Raw genomic sequence first — 18,301 nt, 5'->3', positions numbered from 1 at the left:
ACATAGGAAGTGCAAGGACGCCCCACAGTTTAAGGACATTAACAGATATCATCACATATGCATCAGTACCTGCTATCCAGCATTCTCATCGCATAACCTTTGAAATATCTAAACTCTTCCCAGCTCATGCCTAGTGTTGTAAGAACTGTAAGTAAGGATGATGCTGGAGTAGTAATATATATGGACTCATCGTGCACCTCTGCATTAGAGGTAAAATGTATATCTCCCAGGTCACCCTGCACCTATAACATGTCTGCTGTTATTTCAAGGCCATGGATGCATAAGTTATTATGGAGTGTCAAACTCATGACCTGACACCGGCTGCCTAGATTAGCAATGCTTAACAAACTAAGCTATAATTACAACATATGTAGTCATGCATCAAATATTTTAAGCTTAGCTTTTTGCATTTAATATTCTCTAACTCTCCAGTTTGGAAAACAAAAGACAGGGCTGGAACTAAACTGCCTGCAAATAACGACACAATGAATGAACTGACTACCACACTATGTGCAGCCACCAGGCTTCTTGATTTGAGCCAAGATAAGCAGTTTGCCTCCATCGGCGATATGATCATGGACAAGTGGAACACAGTTGCACTCATCCTTCTAGACCTCCCATCCTCCTTCTACACTGTCTCACTGTCCATCCTCATCCAATGCCTCCACAACGCTGGAATAAGAACACCTGTGCTCCGATGGATTTGCTTCTTTCTCAATGGGACACATAGAGTTGGTCAGCATGGCACATTACACCTCCAAGACCATCAACCTGGTCTGCTGAGTTCACCAGGGATTCTTGTTCAGCCCTTTCCCTTCAACATATTCATGACTATGCTCTCCGGCATCATCAGATCCTACAAATTCTAAATAATTTCCTATGCAAATGACACCATACTCATCCTCTCACTCTCTGACAACATGCCCCAAACCCCAACAACCTTGGCCACATGCATGTCTGAAGTGACCAACGGGATGAAGATCAATTGCCTTAAGCTCCCCACTGACAAAACAGAAGTGGTAATCGTTGGAAAGGACACTGCTCTCATGACTCAAACCTGACTGCCAGCCAAACTTGGTCAAGCAGTCAACCCCGCCAATCAAGTCAGGAACCTCAGTATAGTGGTCGACAAACAACTCTCAATGACCAGCCAAGCCAACACTGTGTGATCCTCCTGATTCCACTACTGCAAACTTCTCATGAAGATTTTGAAGTGGTTCCCCCTGCACACCCGGAGAGCAGTCACCAAGGCCCTGATAACGAGCAAACTTGACTATTGCAACACTCTCCATGTGGGCATCTCTGCTCATCTTACCAAACTTCTCATGTCATTCAAAATACAGCAGCCAGACTAACACTCCAATTCCTTCCCCGCACTCACATCACCAACCACCTCAAAAATGTTCCCTGGCTTCCTATTCACAAATGTGCGCTCTTTAAACTTTTTACTCAAACAGGAGCTTCACACCCTTGGCCCCACCTACATGAACAGCCTAATTAGCTTCCACACATAGCCCAGGACACTTCACTCAGCAAGTCACCTGTTGGCTCACACCTGCTGCATTTGTAAAGCCAGATCCAGCCAGTGAGGTTTTTCATAACTTGCTCCTAAAGCCTGGAATAACCTCTCACTGTACATCAGAGCCGCTGGCTGTGTCCTTGAGTTTTACAAGAAAATAAAACCTGGCACCTGACTTGCATGCCCTACAAATACTTTTAACATAATATCTTTTCCCTGTGTCTTATTCTTTTTCAGCTTCACATGTTTGTCAGTATTAATAGCTCAATACATTCTAGTCTGTTTGACTACAGCTTTCCTCCATCTCTGTACGTGCTCATCCTATTGAGCATCTGCATAATTACGCACTGCTCTTCTAGATTTATTCTGATATTTCTATCTCTCCTTAGCATGTGCTGTATAATATGTGGGTCTTGATAGCAGCTTCATCTCATGTAGCTTATATCTCTATCTTTTAAAAACTCTCAGTTAAAATGTACCATATTTTGGAAAATTTAAAGGACCCTAATTGTCAGTGATCTTGCACCATTGATGACGCCATAAACATGTATGTAATCCCACATTTGTGGCCATATAATGTCCTGGTCTACCCTCAGGAGGTGCCTCATCACCTTTCCATATTGGAATTGTGAAATCAACTCTCCGAAAATTCTTAAGTCCTTTAAAACATTCATGATTTTGAATTACTCAACAAATATCAAACCATGTAATTCAGATTCCCAAATATTTTGGGTTTTTTCCGTAAGCATCTGATTTCCTTTTTCCAATCCTGCTAAAGCTTTTGTTAGAAATTTGGTTTCTGGTTGGCTAGGGTATTCCCCTCAGCCAGGCAGAACCCACCACTCTAGTCAGGGCAAGTAAGTTATACATCAAGGATAACCTGTGCTCACCCTCCCGTAGCTTGGCACAGAGCAGGCAGATTTATCATCAGAGGCAATGTGTAAAGTGTTCGCGCAACACACACGCACACACACACAAGAACACAGTGAATACACTACAAAAGAGACTCCACATAAGATTATATAAAAAATATAGTATATATTGGACATATACCAAAGACCAAAATTACATAAATCATAAATACTGTGCATACTATGCCAATACTGAAATAGGACTCGTTATCCAGACAATGCAAGAAATAAAACGAAATACATTAGGGCATGTATTGCAGCAGTTAGATTAAGAGAAACATAAATCACTACATATCACTAAAAAACATAGAGCACAGCTGTCTTGTGCTCGTATTAAACTATATACAGCAATTATCATGTGTTGGAATGGGACACGTTTCTGATCAGGAGGGCCTCCATCGATGACTCACACCATTATGCCATTAAGAAGAAGTAACTTATGGCCCAAGGTATGAGCAAACTTGGAGACACACACACTGCCCAATCCAGCGTGGAGACTTTGCTGGGTCCCCTGCAGGTAGAATTAGAAAAGGCAGCAGCCCGCGACCGTGTGGAGCAGCTGCCATCCAACACAGCCTTTTGGAACCCTAAAGCTCTGCTCTGGCATTGCAGCGGGTCCAGGACCCTCTGGGGCTACTCGGACTGCTGTTGTAGTAAGGTAGGATATCCACAGGCAGCTGCCCGCTAACGTGTGGTGCAGCTGCTACAACCAACACGGCTTTCTAAAATACTGCCGCCTATGTTGCAGGATGTTTGGGACCCTCTGGAGCCTCGAACCCCTGTTTAACAATGTCCGGCAACTGGGCTGTCCACAAACGTGTGGGATGGCTTCAGGAATCCAGACTCCTCCATGTAGTACCTTTGTTCCTGGGGGATTGCAGGCACTCCAGATGGAGTCTCTCTCTACCTCGGTCTTCGACGGACTCCTGCTGGGGGTCGCAAGCATGTAGGACAGCAAGAGCAGCCATGCTTCTCTATCAGATCCAGGCGGGAGGAATATATGTTGTTAGAACATATGCAATACATTGCACGCCATTACAACGCTGTCTGTGCAACAACCGCTTTGTTTACATCGCATACCAGTACATCGCAAGTCGTTACAACGACTTGCTGTAGGGGGCACGCTGGACTTAGGAATAGTATAATTTACTATTCCCACTCCAGTTTGTGGAACAGCAGGGAAGGCGTTGGATTGTAAATACAACACCTTCTGCCCCCTACAGCAAGTCGTTGTAATGACTTGTGATGTTTTGGCTCGGGATGTACCAGCGCGGTCATTGTAATGAACGCATTGCAATGGCATATGATGTATCGCATGCAAACTAAACGATGTCTACCAGGGGGGTGCTGCTGTGGAGGAGGATGGCAATCCCTCAGCCTTTGAGGCGTATCTCCTCATCAGCAAGCGGCTTCCCCAAAGAAGTAACCCCACTGGTAGGTTTTCAGACAGCTGGCTAAAGGGAGAGATGGTGCCACAGGACAGCACCTTTTCCCTCAGGACCTGCATGTTGCTGTCCCCGTGCTGAAGGGGGTGTTGCATTTTTAAGCAATAGCCACAAATGAATCTCTCAATGTGTGCTGAGGTGCAGAAAAGTACCCATTGCTTGATACATGATGAGTGAAAACACAAGGGGCCTCAGACATCGCCCACCACGTGCTGAACTAGCAGGGACAAGGATCATAAACTAGCACTCGTTGGAGAACACTTTGGGGGACACAGGGCAATCAGGCAGGTCAGACCAAGAGTCCTAAATGCAGGGTGGTAGTCTCTCCAGCAACCTAACAGGATTGCAAGCCAGCACTCAACAAAGCAAGAAGTTTACATGGCAGATCCTCATGACAACACAGTGTTGCTAGAACAGGGTCCGGGAGCAGCTTGCAACAGGTTAACAGAAAGAAAAGAAATCTGCTGAGTCCTTTAGGCCACTCAGCAAGTAGCAGGCAGCAGGGCAACAGCAGAGGAGCAGTCCAGATGAGTTCTTTGAGCAGCACTGCAGTCCTTCTGACAGAGGTTCAGTTGCAATTGTTGTTGTTGTTGTTGTATGACTTTATTCGATACATGTATCATAAAAGTTTACACAATTCATTCGTAGGTTGTGTTGCTCTGCCAACATGGAGTCAGAGCCCCTATACTTATACTCAAAACTGTCTTTGTTCAAGGGGGATTTCATAGCAAACCCTAAAAGCGCACAACACTCCCATTCAACCCCAGCCCTGGCTCCAGACATCAGTAGGAGATAAGTCAGTCCTTTGTTTGAAGGCAGGACACAGCCTATACAAATGTAAAGAGTGAACACACCTCTCTCTCCCAGCCTAGGAAGATAATCAGTATGCAGATGAATGCAGATGTAACCCTGTGTCACACCTAACCCTTCTTGTGTGATGGCTGTCTGGAAAGTATGCACAAAGTGTAGCTGTCACCCAAGCCCCGATGTGGATTGGAGTCAGACTGCACAGAGCAAAGGGTCATAAGCACAGAGAAATGCCCACTTTCTAAAAGTGGCATTTCTAAAATGGAAGTGTAAAATCCCCTTACACCAGTAAGCAGGATGTATCACCACTATTCCAAACATGTCAATGCTAGTCTTTTCAGATCAGGAATTTCCAATTAACAATATATGAGGGATTTCCCAGTACTAGCCAATGAGAGGAGAAGCCTCACATGAGTGAGAAACAAATAGGCTGCTTGTGGGAAACATCGTTTACAACTCAGGGATTACATCGCAATGCTATTACATTGCAGTTTTCACAATGCAAGTCGTTACAACGACTTGCGCCTGATGGCGCTCTAGGACAAGAAATAGTATAATTTACTATCCAACACCTTCCCTACTGTAAGTAGACTTGAGTTGGAATAGTAAATTATACTACTCCTAAGCCCATCGCTCTCCAACGCAAGTTGTTGTAATGACTTGCTTGTAAAAACCGCAATGTAATGTACAACAATGTAAATGTATGTGTTGCACCATCATACATCCGCTGTTTGTCATTATCAGAACTTACCACACGATAAAGGCACATGTCCTGCCTTTTACTTGCACAGCATCCTGCCCATAGGGCTACCCAGGGCCTATCTTAGGGGTGACCTATATGGAGTAAAAGGGGAGTTTAATTATAGGCAAATAATTTTAAATGGCAAGTCAATGTGGCAATAAACTGTGTAACCAGGCCCTGCAGTGGCAGGCCTGGGACAGGTTTGAAATGCTTCCTCTGTGGAAAGCACAAGCAGCTCTGGAGGCCCACTAGTAGCATTTAATATACAGGCCCTGGGTATTTGGAATACAACTTTACAAGGGACTTATAAGTATATTAAATATGCCAAAGAGGTTTAAACCAATCATAACATGTTTTAGCAGATAGAGCAAATGTACTTCAGCACTGAATAGCAGTGATAAAGTGCCCAGAGTCCTAAAGCCAACAAAACGAAGGTCAGAAAAATAGGAGGATGAAGTAAAAAAGTTTGGGGATAATCCTGCACAAAGGTCCAGGTCCAACAGCTTTAATATGTGAAAACTCGTTAACCAATCTCAATGCAGCACTTACACAACAATTGACCTATAACAACGCAGCACTGTGTTTTATCATCAAGCAATAACAATGCAACAGTACACTAACCAACCAATCACTGCATGGCACACTATGATGTATGATCTCTCTCCTGCCTTTTACTTGCACAGCATCCTGCCCGTAGGGCTACCCAGGGCCTACCTTAGGGGTGACCTATATGGAGTAAAAGGGGAATTTAATTATTGGCAAATCATTTTAAATGGCAAGTCAATGTGGCAATAAACTGTGCAACCAGGCCCTGCAGTGGCAGGCCTTGGACAGGTTTGAAAGGCTGCCTCTGTGGAAAGCGCAAGCAGCGCTGGAGGCCCACTAGTAGCATTTAATATACAGGCCCTGGGTATTTGGAATACAACTTTACAAGGGACTTATAAGTATATTAAATATACCAAAGAGGTTTACACCAATCATAACATGTTTTAGCAGAGAGAGCACATGCACCTTAGCACTGAAGAGCAGTGATAAAGTGCCCATAGTCCTAAAGCCAATAAAACAAAGGTCAGAAAAATAGGAGGATGAAGTCAAAATGTTTGGGGATAATTCTGCACAAAGGTCCAGGTCCAACAGCTTTAATATGTGAAAACTCGTTAACCAATCTCAATGCAGCACTTACACAACAATTGACCTATAACAACGCAGCACTGTGTTTCATCATCAAGCAAAAACAATGCAACAGTACACTAACCAACCAATCACTGCAGGGCACACTATGATGTATGATCTCACTCCTCGCAGCAATTCACCCTCCTATACAATTTTTCTCGTACACACAATTCCACAACTTTATGCGAATGAAAATAAACAAATCTTTGTCAGTTCCTCTAAAGAAATTTATACAATTCAACTATAATAATGTTAAGGTTTTAACACTTTCGAATACACAAAATAAGAGTTTTCACACATGAAAATGAAATCTCGTCTAGCAGCAAATCACCCAAATCAATGCAGCTTCACCTTTGTGCAGGTAGGTTTCACTAACATCAATCAATATTAGTACAGTCACAGCAAATCGTTACTGTCCCTATCTCAATTGTTTAGTTGATGGTACCTCACAATCTACACCACAAATTTCTAGCAGACAAGAAAACCGTATTGTGTGTTCTACACTTATCTCAATAGCTCCACATCTATTTATCTATCTGACTGTCTATGTATCTAGCTATCTATCTATCCTAGGATCTTAGACTACATCGAGCCGGTAACCTCTTCAGCGTCTTCACAATAGGCACATAAAATTATCAATTCATTTAACATGAGTAGACCAATATCTCACAATATAAAACAATCAATATTCATGAAGCATAACCCTATTTATACTTACACCTCCAACACAGCAACTGCCTTTGAAATCGTACTTTGTCAGTCGTCACATACACTTATATAAACAACACATTTTATGAAAGTAGGTAACATTTGTTGCTTGTCTTCATAACCAAACTGCATCTGATGCTCTCCTGGGAACAGGATCACTCCTCATCTTCTTACCTAGAATATGATAGTTCTTCAAACATGTGTGTTAATTTTGTATCTACTGATATTTAGTATGGGTCAGTTTCTTATCCAGAGTCTCTTTCCTTTTTATATTTGTATACTTCTAACCTTTAAAACAACTGTCTAAACAATTAGCTATGTAGAAGTTGAAACGACTATATAATGAAAGAAAAACGTTTTGCAGCAAACACTTTCTGTAAAGAAAATGCAAGTTAGTTAAATGGGTCAAGATCAAGGCCAAATGCTGATTCTACATGTATGGTTTCTTCATTTCCCCATTAAAACACGAATTCCTAATCGTTTGCAATAGTGTTTTTAGTTTTAGTGGAACCATTCTGTAAAAATATATCAAACTTTATCAAACTTTTACTTCATTATGAGAAAGCATTTCTATGTAGAGGCCAAGAGTTAAACATCTTAGCATTAGCCATATTCTTTCACAACATAACAAAATATAATGTGTGGTCCAGATAAAAGTAAACTCTCAACTTGTGGGCCACTGCAGCCTACTGCCACCATTGGTTATAAAAAATTCATTTTTACATTTCTAAGGTCTGGATTATATGAGATGCAAGAATATTGTTTTTTAGAAGGGTAAATCTTAAAGTAAGAACACAGTGGTGATGTGACATGATGTACCTACCATATGATACTGCATTGTTACTACTAAAACAAAGGGCCTGATTACGACTTTGGTGGTCCTACAGCGGTGGAGCTATAGGATCGCCAAAGCCATGGTGTGCCAGCCCGCCAGATTAAAAGTGTAATCTAATGGCGGGCGGTGCTTCAGCGGTCTGACAGCGGTGGTCTGTTAGGCTGATAGAGGAGCCTAACATGCAGACTGCCGCTGTCAGAGCACTAACTAGCACCTTCGTGTGTGGTGTGGGATACATGCCACACTCTGCAGGAACGGGGGGTGCAAATCCAGCGAGGCACTACATGCCCCATCTGCAGGCACCCCGAGGTCCAAGAGCAGCAGGGAGCCCTATTAGGGCCCCCTTTATTGCCTCTCTGCCACCCTTTTCATGGTAGGATCACTGCCATGATAAGTGTGGTGGACCGCCAACTTGTAATACACTTGGCAGTGCCGCAGTGCCAGCATATTGCAGCTCGCTGAACGCTGCATGACTGCTGTGGAACCTTCGATCCCTGACAGTTGCAGCAGTCCTGTGGCGGTCCGGCCGCCACACTTGTAAAACTGCAGGCAGGCCCACAATATGGTGGTGGTCCCCTACCACCGCGAGTATTACCTACTTCGTAATCGGGCTCAAAGTCTGACTGAGTACCACACAGCACCACAAGACTTGGTTTCTGGAGGGTGCGATTTTGGATCAACCCATTGTAATCTATTTGGGTTGTGAGTTATACCACACGTGTTGGCCATCTGTTAAGGATTTAAGAGACATGCAACACTTGAACCTATATGCCCTTGATCTGCTATAGAAACACCATCAAATAATGTAAAGAAGTAAAGGTTTATCTGTTACACCTTACATCCTTGGTGTAATGTTCCCCCAAACTATTGGATTCACTCCCTGATTTTTGTTGACCACCTGCTAACCAGTGCTAAAGTGCTTGTGCCTCAAACGTAATAAAAAGGACTACAGCTAATTGGCATATTTAATTTACTTGTACGTCCCTAGTAAACGGTACTACCTGTACCCAGGACCTGTAAATCAAATGCTACTAGTGGGCAGCAGCATTCATTGTGCCACCCTCTAAAGTAGCATTGTAAAACATGTTTTTGACCTGCCACTTCAGCCTGTGTGTGCAGTTTTAAGCCGGTAATTTGACCTGCCCAAAAAAGTTTTAATACCTAAAGGTTAACAGGACACAGTGTATTGTAAATAAAATAGAATATGCGTACCTAATGTTTACATGGTGTAGGAAATTGGGTTATTGATAGTGGGGGTGAAACCTTACTCAAGCGGCAACCACAATGCTCCTCCGGGTGAGGCACAAGCAAACCTCAAATGAACCTGTGGTAGCTTGGCATAGAACAATCAAGCTTAACTTGGAGGCAATTTGTACAATATTTATTCAGCACTTAAAACAATAATAAAGTGAAAACACAAGACAAGGAAAATCCCAAATTAATTTGGAAAAACTAAACAAAAGTTAATAAATGAAACAAGACCTAAACAACAAAAATCCAACCAGTAGAACCAGAGATATGCAAGTTTATAGAGTTCAGTGAAAATTGTTCCAAAAAGCACCGACTTTGGTTATCTGGACGTGCTGGACTGAGACAAAGTCACAAATTCATGCCAACTGCGATAGAGTGTAGGCCGGCTACAGGAACCCACTTAGGACTATTTAACACAGTTCCTTAATCCTGGCTGTGAAGCAGTGCAGAGTCCCGTGTCAAAGATGCGCCAAAATAAGGTCCACTTCCACACTGCTAAGGTAAGGCAATAGGCTATCTGCTGATTACACTTGGTCACGTGTGCATGCACTTGTACACCGACGTGTGTGCTATGCAAATGAAACTGTTGTCTTACTCAGTCCAGTATCTGCACACAGGTAGATTCTCGCTGATTGATTATGACCTGTGCAAATAGTAGGGTGTTACTAAGAGTCTGTGGAGCTTTACGGTATTCATACTGTAGGTGAAAGCTGCTCTAAAATACAAATATATGGGTCAACCAAGAATGTAATGTCTCTTTCTATAGGTAAACAAATGGCCAAAGGCAAATACAAATTACTTTGGCCATATTTGCACTCACTCATGTAATTTGGGTGTTGTAGTGTTATCATTGGTCCCACATTGATGAAATTTGTAACTTGAACCACCATGCTAGGCAAGGGAACTACTCCTCTCGCCGCCAGATATGCTAAATCCTCCCCAATGCAATAGGCACATTTAAAAGGAATTCCTATTCTTGGAAGATGAAGAAGGTGGAAGAGAATTCTGCATAGGCTTGTTAACACCCACGCAGTGACGACTATGGGCATGCTCTGCCCTGGGAAATAAAGGGAGGCAGCTAGACCTCTCACGCCACTTTCAGGCGGGACTTTCTGTGAACTTTTTTGAGGGAAGGGACAAGTTTGTCCTGCCAGTTAGGGGAGGAGCTAAAAGCACCTGGAGAGCTGTGACTGACTTGGAGTTGAGTTTTCCATATCTAATCATGCAGTGCAGGAGGGATGGATATGGGGAGGAGGGATTATGTGGCATCTTTTGAATGGGCAGAAAATCCTACCTTCTAGAACTCTACACCTCCACAACTCCTGTACAAGGAGAGAACTTTGAGAAGCATTTGAACCTCTACAACCTGCAGAAGTTACAGAAGGCTTGACCCCTCATGGTTGAATGTCTGTCTGGAGGGATAGGACATCCAGACTTGTACCGATTTGGAACAGTATCAACAGGGCAAGAGGTACTTTCCTTCTCATTCCTTCTGAGTGACAGTAGAAGGTGACATTTCTGTGATTCAACACCACAAGATGTGGGGGACTGGCACAACTGGTTACAGTTACTGCAAATTATGCTGCAGAGTTATTTACAATAATAGTAGAAGATCCCTCACCCACCAGTCATCGGCTGTGAGGGAGTGGGCAGGACCTGTATGGTGGAGTAGGGATCTATGGATCCAGGAAATGAGGCACTGCACCCTTTAATGCAAATTTGACTGCAGGAAACTGCCCACTCCCTCACAGCCGATATGGTTTCAAAAAGACCCAAGTACAATTTTGCTATCAAAACACTATCAGGTAGGAGAGCCATATGCCTCCTCCTTGCAACATATTCTTCTGTAATTAGAAAAGGATAGGCTGGGAAGATTAATAGTTGTGAGGAAATCTGAATATGTTTTTGGCTGAAACATGTTGGTACAATAGGGTATCAAAACCATTGTGCTTTCATAGGACATCCCCATTTTGATTGTTAGCCATGATATGGGTACTCATTGAATAAAAGGAGAAATCCAGGGTATACCCATAATATTTTTTAAACAAACTGGATTCCTGCATTTTCCAGAAAAATATCATATTTGAAATTCCCACTTTTTTAGTTGAGCCCATCCAGATGGTACCAACCTACCTCAATGAGGGGAGACACCAATGATGAAGCGTGCCACCATTCTGTGGGTGATGTCTCTTCTACCATTATTAAAAATAATCCAGTAGGATCATTTCCAGTAGCAGGAACTCATTTTTCCTGGGTCTCTCCATCTTGTGGTGTTAAATCACTGGAAATTGAGAGGATGCGTGAAGGTTATTTATCAAAATTTCTTGCTTTCTCTTTTTTTGTGAAGAACTGGACTCACTTGGACACAGAAGGGGTGGGTTTCCCCCGCACTTTTGTGGTCTGGTCCCTTGAAGGGTACCTCTGAAAAGGAATGCCAACTCCTGCTAGATACACATTTGCCCTGCAAGTGGCCAGGAGCCAGTGGGGCCTGGGGAGTGGAGGCATGGAGTGTAACCTGCCTTGACGTATACAGGGTGATCCTGATGAAGACACCAGGATGAGGAGATTACTAGGACCCCCAAACAGAGGAGCAGGTCTGGGAACCCTCCAGTCCAGATTTCTGATACAATGACATGTATCAGTGCTTGTGACCACTATTGTAGTTTCAAACAATTGATTACATACTTCATCCTCAAAAGTGGAAGTTTTTCATGGACAAATTCCATGTTGTGAATGCGAATTTGAGCACTGGGAGAGCATGGAGCTATCTGTCTTTTTTTTATTGCAGTCTGTGTTCCTTTTTGATGCAAGGGCTAAAAAAGACGGCATTTTGCAATTGAAAATGTTGGGCTGGAGATCTACTGTCCCATGCAGGCCTCCATCCCAGCATTCTACATCGGCATCAAGGAGTTGCAATATGAGTTGAGTCCCATGAACACTGATGAGGTGGGGAAACTGTGAATTTTGGTAATCTGTATAATTGTTGTAGGAGGACTTTATATAACCAATGCATCACAAAGGAAGAGGCTAACTGTAGCACAATGCAAATATTGCAATACGACCAGCCTCTTTTGTGTTTGAAGCCCTTAGAATGATGTCTCCAAATACAATTGCTTGCTTGCATTCTAAGTTCAATGAGTGTGTGAATCAGGGAAATAGAGCATACTGGAACAGTAGACCTGTTCGTCGGGTTGGGTAGGGTGGCATTAGGGGAAAGGGTGCTAGAAGCCATAATATTCACATGATGTTGGTCAATAATGGCAGGTAGTTTACTTTATTTCCATTACTTGCCACAATCATCAGCTGGAGCCCATAATTCCAGGATGTGAAACTAACAGCAGTTGACACCTTTACATAGGACTTTAACTGCTATTAATGCACTGAGTAATGGGCAATAAGGGCAAAATGTCTTAGGTATATTGTTATGCCTTAATAACATCAGTGTTATGCCTATCTGTGTTGCAATGCCATACATATCTTTTAGAACAGAAAATGAACTGAGAATCAAATCCAACAACTTGGTAAAAGGATTGAGTAAGGAGTATTAGCACAATAGTTGCATCTTCCTTGCATTAGATGGTGATCAATAGACTAAGATAGAAGAAATTGTGATAATTTTTTCCAAATCTCTGAGGTATCTTTGTACCAATATCGCACACTGCTGATTATTATATTTATTACCATAGAGACTATGCTGCATCAAGAGCTAAACTGCTGTCCTTTGCCGAGTTTGGAGCAAGTACGGAGACGGACACCCTTCTCTTTGACTTATCATATTTTAAAGCTAAAAAAGAGGTACAGTGCCATTCTTTTTGCTCATTAAAATCTGGAATGAATGCATGTATTTTGCTTTGACAAACCTTACTAAGGAACAATGCTGTTGGTAGGAGAAGGTGGGATAGGAGGTAGTTGTGGGGGAATGATTTGAGATTGTGCACAAAAGTAGGGTCTGGGAGGATTCCTTTGAACAATCCTTTAGGAAGTGGATGGTTCATCATTGATCACTGATGAGGTGATCTGCCATGTATTGATTTTTAAGGTCTTTAAAAAAAATGGTGAAGATAGAGAATTTTGCCTGCCTCCCTGAGCCCCCTAAGAGGCCCTGGGAATGCCAACCGCCGGTGTCAATATTTTAATAAAGAAGAGGGGCCGCCTGGTCTCCGTGAACCCATCCCCAGGGCCACAACTTTGCATATGGGGAGTGGAGTGCTGCTCTCACCCCTACCAGAGCCATTTTATGGCCCCAGAGACCCCATCCCCTGCACCCGGCTCAAGGACAGTGTCCCAGTGTCCTAAACCCTCTGGACACCATCTATTTCCTGCCCAACAGTGCTGGCAGCGTTAGTGTAATGTGCTCCCACCCACCAGGAGCACAAAACAGTTCCCACTGGGTGGAAGCACAAACCTTTTTCCCTGCCCGTGCTCTCAAGCAGGAAAATACAGTGAATGAATTGCTCCCATCTTGTGGGAACGGAAGAAAAATCTTCCTGCTGAGCGGGAGCAATGCCTGCTCCCAATATACCCGGGATGGGTGGAAGCAGGGCAGCCAGTGGGCCTGCAGAGTTCCTGGGGCTCCTACTGCCACCCAAAATGGGGGACATGCTGTAGGGTGCCCGGTTGACCACTGGTGCACCCCATTTAAAAATAAAAATGTAAAGATGCTGGTCCCAGCAGGAGCAAAGAGCAATTTTGTTTTATTAGAAAAATAAATAAACATGTCTCTGACAATTTACTTTCACATTTTCCCCCCACAAAATGTAATAGTAAAAATGATGTAAAAAGAAAGTCATAGATATGTTTATTAATAACACGTTATTACACTTTTAGTAATCAATAATAATAAAGATTTCATTGTATGAATTACTGAAATATATTTGATAAAAAATGTTGGAGATTTTGGAAGAAAGATGATTGACATGCTACATATATATTGATATGTTCACCACTTGATAAAGTGTCAAGGGAGTGTGGGAGGTTCCCACACTGGTTCCTGTGGAGCTCCTGTGAGAGCAAGTGTTGCTTCTATTTGTCTTTAAAGTAGTCAAGTTCATAAATCAAAGACAGTTCATCATGAATTTATTCATATGGGTCACATATTACGATCATATCGACTCCAACGGTATTTATCCAAAGTTTAACAATGAAGACGTTTCAAATGGAAAAATCCCTATGCATTTTGGGACGAAAGTCCCTTCATCAGGGGACTCAAGGTGATCTAAAAGGAAACAAACACTGATTCAGGAAATGGACGCAACCCAATGTTTAAAATAGAGGAATAAGGCAAGACCAAAAAAACAGAGGAAAAGGAAAAAAAGAAGAAAAACCTCGTGTTTGGCGGCTAAAACGCGGTGCTAAAGTAACTAAAACAGAGTGGGGTGGTAAAATAGTGAAACAGAGTAACTAAAACAGAATGGGGTGGTAACATAGTCAAAGAGTGGAGACATCGCGGAGTTAACACGTAGTAGCATGCAAAACAGCACAAAAATATACAAATATAACGACAGCTAATTCGAGTGAGTAACACCGAAAAGATCACCAAAAAGTGTGCAAATGTTATCGAACTCTAGTGCATAGAAGAAAAGCAATGTGAAATGAGGGTTCTCACCAGTGTTTCAAAGTAACCGCGTTCTATGGCGGGTATCGAGAAACGTCAGTACTCGGAAGTGAAAAAATACATCTAGAAGTGGCCGGGTAAACATAGAAAACAGACTACGTAGTATGCGATATAGAATCGGTGTACTGGTGACTATGGTAAGACCCCCGAAAATCAGGGTAAAAGTCGAATGCATAACAGAGTCATGAAAAAAATTCGACAATCTGAAAAATTAAAAATTAGAATGACAATAGAGGAATAAACATTAAATACTGAACGCGAAGTCAACTGGACACTCTAGTGTCGGCCATCTTGGATAGGGAACACACAACGAAACATTCGGGAACAGGTAAATGGTGAGGTAGGAAGAAAGTGAAGGCCAATATAAAATGGGGTGCAATATGAGGAGAATACAATAAAGTTAATTAAAAGTAAGACAAACAGTCTGGAAAGTAAAGAAATAATAAAAAAATTAAAAAATTCAAGAAAATGTTAGAGAACAAGTGTGTCAATATTCCTCTCGAGGTAGAAAGAAGATGTTCTTCGCAGAATGTGGGAGAAGATACAAATGTAAAAAAAGTGGGAAAAATAACGATGAGGGATAAAAATAGAAAAAAAGAATGAAAGATTAATGAAGAAAAAAATGGGTAAACACAGTAAAATGACGGGTGAAAGCAATAAGAACCAAGCAAGATTATAGAGGCATGTTTAGAGAAAGCAGCTGTACTCGATACGTTCATTGAGTCCTTTAGGTTGGCACGAGTCCAACTTCTTTATCCAAAAGAGTTTACGCTGTAGTAGCTTTTTGCAGTTGTCAATGCCAGGTCTCATCGGGACAACCTCGAGTACAAGGAACCTTAACTGGCTGATGTTGTGTTGAGATGAGGTGAAATGTGCAGCTAGGGGAGATTTCATGGTCTTGTTCCTTATTGTGCTTTTATGCTCGGTCAGACGGACTTTAATTTTCCTTTCTGTCTTCCCGACATATGGTAAGCCACAAGGGCATTTTAGTAAATAGACCAAGTTCATGGAATCACAAGTGGCGTTTGTTCTTAGTCTGACCTGTTTGCCAGACTTAGGATGGTTAATAAAATTGCCTCTGATAATGTTATTGCAATGGCTGCAATTGTGACATGGTCTGGTCCCTGAAAATTCTGTGTCCGGTGATTTGGGTTTGCATTCCAACAAATTTTTCAAATTGCTTGCTCTTTGGTATGCGAACAACGGAGTGCAGTTAAATATTCCACCAAAGTCTGGTTCGAATTGGATCATCTGCCAATTACTTAGAATGATATTCTTGATGGACAAACTTCTAGAGGAGTATCTGGACACAAACACAGGTCTTTCACTGTTGGTTGTGTTGGTATGAGGGGTCAAGAGGTCATTTCTGTTCTTTAACATAATACGTTCTCGAGCAGCTTGCAAGGTGAATTCAGGGTATTTTCTCTCCCTGTATTTTTGCAGAATGTTGTCTTCAGTTTGGCGATATTCCTCAGGTTCAGAACAAATCCTTTTGGCCCTCATTAGTTGAGAAAAGGGTAGGTGTTTCTTCAGGGGGTTAGGATGACAGCTGGTATACATTAGTGCGTTATTTCGATCTGTGGCTTTCGCAAACAGTGAAGTTTTTATCTTAACATGGTCAAGGGTGACCAAAACGTCCAAGAAAGGTAAACTGTTGGTATCCGCACTATAGGTGAATTGTATGTGATCATCCACGCCATTTATGTGAGAGATGAATTCGGGTATCTCTTCAGGTAGTCCGGTCCAGATTAAAAAAATATCATCTATGTATCGCCAATACGTTTCTATTTTCTTAGACCAATCGGTGTTGTTCAAAATGTAGTCAAGTTCAAGGCGGTGCATGAACATATTCGCGTAGCTGGGAGCTGCACAATTGCCCATCGATGTGCCCACTAGCTGCATGTAGAACTCATTATCCCAGTAAAGTAACTGTGATATAGGGTGAATTGCATGAGCTCAAGTAGTAACACTTTCAAATCTTCTTTCATAGGATGTGGAAGTAGAAAAGATTCCATAGCTTTGATGCCCCTGTTGTGTGGTATTGAGGTGTACAAAGCGCACACGTCGATGGTAACCAGAGTGTGTGGAATGTCTGGGTCTAGAGTCACTTTCTGTAATTGATTGAGGAAATCAGTGGTGTCGCGTATGTATGTAGACATGCCCCTCACAATGGACTGAAGGTGCATGTCAATGAACTTCCCAGTGGGTTCATGGATGGAATTCCTTGTGGACACAATAGGCCGAAACGGCGGTTGATGCAAGTTTTTATGAATTTTAGGCAGCATATGTATGCTAGGACACTTAGGATGAGGGTGTATCAGGTATTTCAAATCTTTTTGGGTGATGGTTCCCAATTCCATAGCCTTTTCCAGTATGGTCTTTAGAATCTTCAAAAAGGTATCCGTCGGGTCTGAGATCAATCTCATGTACAGTTCTTTATCGTTCACATGGTCAGTCACGTTCTTGTGGTAGAACTCTTGGTCCAAAATGACCAGGGCTCCCCCTTTGTCGGCCTTACAACAGGTAATTTTCTTGTTATTGGTGATTTCCCTGAGTGCTCTAGACTCTCTCAGATTGAAATTGCTGGTCTTAGGAGTGGGTTTTTTGAAACTTTCTTTCAGAGCATTCATGGTAATGGTCTCGTACGAGTCGAAAATCTTATGGCTTACCGGGGCCATAAAAGTGCTTTTGCTTCTTAAGTCTTTGCAAGTATGTTGTACAGAAGGACCAGTCATGGGGTTCACATTGGTGAAGAAGTGGCGTAATCGCAGGTTACGCATGAATTTAAATAGGCTTATTTCGATCTCAAGTTCATTGGCATGGTAGGTGGGGACAAACGATATCCCTTTTTGTAGAACATTCAATTGATTTTGTGTTAAGGAAACTTTCGAAATGTTAATTACTAAGTTTTCTTGCTCCTGGTTGCTTGTGCTATGGACGATGTTACAGTTGCGGCTTCTGTGGCTTTCGCAAACAGTGAAGTTTTTATCTTAACATGGTCAAGGGTGACCAAAACGTCCAAAATTCAGCTTCCTGCCAAATTTGGTGTATTTAGTTTTTGCAGTAGTCCTTCCTAAAGATGTCTGTGGAAAATGCATCGGGATTTGGCATTTTGGGACCTTCTCTTTTCTCGGCACATGCTTGATGGATCACCTGATACTTTCCATGCACAAACAAGTAAAAAAGTACTACCTTTTTGGAACATTTCATGGAGCTTTGTCAAATGGGACCAAAGTTATAAAATCTGGACGCTCCCTCCGCGTCGCGGGACGCGCGCGGGCGGCACCGGGCTGAGC

This window comes from Lissotriton helveticus, chromosome 8 (assembly GCF_964261635.1).
Source record: "Lissotriton helveticus chromosome 8, aLisHel1.1, whole genome shotgun sequence".
Lineage (NCBI taxonomy): Eukaryota > Metazoa > Chordata > Amphibia > Caudata > Salamandridae > Lissotriton > Lissotriton helveticus.
This window is presented reverse-complemented; position numbering follows the sequence as displayed.